Below are 3,661 nucleotides of genomic sequence, written 5' to 3'. Positions count from 1 at the left end.
TTTTTATTTGGAATCCCTCCTTTGCTTTGCTGCTAACTGCAGGTAATCTTTAGTTTAAGTTGTCTTGCTTATGAGGATACCAAAAGATTCCCCTCTCTACCTAGATGCTTCCAAAGCATTAAGCTTGTGACTAAACAAGGGAGTAGATTCAAAAGCCATAATGCTTCCCATACCAGTCACCAGCAACTGCATCAGAAAAACAAATAAAGAAAAAAAAAAAGGGGGCTTTTTTTAATTCTCCCCCCGCCTTTTTTTTTTTTCATAGATACCTTTAAAGACTTTTATTTTGAGCGAATATGAGACTCGTCACTTGATGATTAATTTGCATGTTGATAGGCAGTCAGTGTAGCAGCTTTCAGATTAGGGACATTCCGCTGCACACTAAAAGGCACAAAGAACAAAAAGTGAATTTCAATCTTGCCCTTCTTTTCCAGTCAGTGCATTCCCAGCCCATGTCTATTGATGAGCAGTTGGAACAATACCAAAATGCAGTGTAAGATCAATCCTGCTGTTTACTTCGCTGAGCTGGAGGAACAAAGGACAGAAGAAAGGACTTAAACCCAGCTATAGTAAAAGACTGGGGATGAAGGATGAAAAATGTGCCTGATGGGCAGTAGCACAGAGTAAACTCATTTAGAAAATAGGCAGCTCCAGCTGAGATAAAACCAATGATGATTTGTATTTTGTACTGTATCTTCAGGGGATAAAAGCACTTCTATCAGATACCATTGGAGGCAAACTTGAAACACTGCAGTAAAATGCTATGTTCCCTACCAGGGAGAGAATAAAAATTCCCATAATTGCAAAGGAGTGTTAAATATCTGATTGTGCATGCCTTTTTCCTCCCATGGTGAGATAACTCAACCCGGTCCTCTTTTAAACTTCACAGGACCTGTCTAATAGAATATTCAGCTGGATGTTTTTGTATCAAATGCAGCATGACACCATGTTTTACTTTGATAAATACTGATAATTGTAATTAGGGGGATTATTAGCCTTTAAGACCCTTTTTCTTAAAAAAAAAAAAGGAAGCTATTTCAAATGAGAAGGAACTCAAGTGCCTGAACAGGCAGGAGGATGTGAAGAGAGAGGACAAAGTTCTTCTTCAAATGCAAATGCCTTAACAAACTGTAACTAATGAGAAGGGGAAAATAAAACACTCCCTTCTATTGCTAAACATAAATTATTCTAAATCAAAAATCTATTTACTTTTACTGAAAAGCAAGAATATCTGACACAATGAACTACCATCATCTCAGGCAAGGATAGCACAACACAGAATAATAGAGATGGTAAAAATGAACAGCAGGAGAATTGATGGTATCCTTGTAGATATTGAAGTACAGGGGGATTTTGCTGTTTACTGATCACCATTTGCAAGGTTTGTTCACCTCTTTAGCTCAAAAAATTATTTCCCAGAGGCTGTTACTTGCTGACAGGGATGTGTTGGCTCCTCACACTGATCAATGTACATTCTTCCAGCAAGGATAAAATTTGAAGTAATTTATTTGATTTTCTATGATGCTTCAGAAGAATCTCTGACTGTCACCAAGCAGCAGATAAACAACGTTCCTGTATGCAGGAGTAAGCACTTTGAGACAATTACAAATTGACCTGCCTAGACACCAGCACACCAGAGTGTGAACACTGTCTTTGCACATAGGGAGGTGGTGTAGATACATATATATACACATATGTATATGTATTGTGGGGTAGGGAAGCTTATTGTTTAAGGGAATAAGAGGCAGCAATAGCAGAAAGTACATAGAAAAATCTGAGAGACTTGCACAAACCTTACATTTGAGAAAAACCTCTGTGGTACATCCAAATGCAGCTGAGCCAGCACAGCAGGAAGGATAAAAGGGCTAAAGTTAGGTACAAATATCTCTACTGCTGACTCAACAGCTGAGATTTTTCTGTGGGTTGATGAAGATCCAAAACATTTTCTCCATTTCACCTCACTTTCCAACCCCACTGTTTACTCTGAAGTGACCTGACGTGTCTCCTTTGTCCCAAGATACAATAGCTAAGAAACTTGGGCCCTGATTCTGCAACTCTCTTTTTTCACTGTTATTCAGCAGCAGACGTCAAAGCACTGCTGATTAAAAGCCAGCATATTAGAATTAGAAAGGAGGTACATTGTGTCTTGTGTTAACATCGCTGCTACCAGCCCATTTGTCTGCTAGAAATTTAAACCCTCTTTCTCACTAAAATATTGCACCTGTGGGTGCTCTCCTGCAGTCTAACAGCCTGCCAAAAATTAGCCCAGCTGGGCAATAACATCCACCTTGCCCTGGTGAGACAGAATAGCACTGTGTATGGATCAGTTCCCAGAAGAAGGAAGGGGTTTGGATCTATTTAAGGCAACTTTCTCTGAATTTAGAAGTATTTCTGTTTAGTTCTGAGTGCACCCTCTCTCTCCTTACATAACAAACAACAGAATCAGACAAACCGCTGTTAATTTTAACTCTCTCTTCAGAACATTCATACAAGCACACCCACCCATGTTTGGAAAGAATCCTCTATATTTATCCATAAGCATAAATATTTGGTACACTGATGGATCTTAAATTTTTAACTATGTTCTTCCAAGCTTGAGAGTTCATGTTTCTTCAGAGACAACACGAGCCAGTTTATAACCCTCTAGAAACTCACAGACTCTGATAAAGGTTCACAGCTGAAAATAACCTTACTACAGTGGTGAAAATACAACACCATCAGTATAAAATAAGGCAGCATTATACTAAGCAATCCTGTGTCTATAAATAGTGCAAGATTAAAGTGCCTATAAACTGCAGGTCTTATTTACTTCTAGATACAATTACATTTACAACAGATAAATGTCCAAAGTCTTTGAAATTCTAAGTCCCTCGTGTGAATTTCTGGATGCAAACCTATGCTGCATGTATGTGTAATGCACATTCCTGTCAAGAATATAATTCATAGCGAGTCTAGTGAGAAAATCCTACCTCCTTCTTCTAGCTTTTTTCCCTACTGTCATTTGCTCTCTGATGGAATCCCTCACAGTTGCCTCAAGTTTCCACAGTGCTCCAACTAATAAAAGAAACAAACAACCCAGTCACATTCTTTTTCCTTCTAATTAAATAGCATCAGCAGGTGATGCTCAGATCCATAAAGCTGTATATGGCCACACCTCCCCAGGCCCTTTTCAAGGAGAGAAGTTCTGTTCACCTTTTGGGAATGGCCTGCTTGCATCCCCAGCAGGGTGAGCCCAGCAGCTCTCAGGAGACCCACAGCTCAGAGCCAACAACACAAACACAAAGCTAAATTTTCAGTAGCTGCCAGGCATTTGAGGTTCCTTGACGCATCAGCTGGATTCCTCAGGTCAAGGAAGTTGAGCCTTTCTGCTTTTGAAAGAAATTGTCCTTTTGGAATAGAAGGGCAGGAAAAGAACGTTTGAATGCTTTACCCTTGCTATTAAATGAGAGAAGAGCCTTAAAAGGATTGAGAGTTGCAAAAGGAAGCACATCATGTAAAACACGGGCACACAGACAGCCAGCACTGATAGGGAGCACGCTCAGCACACCAAGGACAAGCCCTCTGTCCCCCACCCAAGGTTCATGCCTAAACAGGCACAACTAATATTTGACCTACACACTGCAAAACAGGACGATAACAAACAAAATACACCAAGAAACAT

Source organism: Melospiza georgiana, chromosome 3, assembly GCF_028018845.1.
Source record: "Melospiza georgiana isolate bMelGeo1 chromosome 3, bMelGeo1.pri, whole genome shotgun sequence".
NCBI classification, from domain to species: Eukaryota; Metazoa; Chordata; class Aves; order Passeriformes; family Passerellidae; genus Melospiza; species Melospiza georgiana.
Note: the sequence above shows the minus strand (reverse complement) of the source record.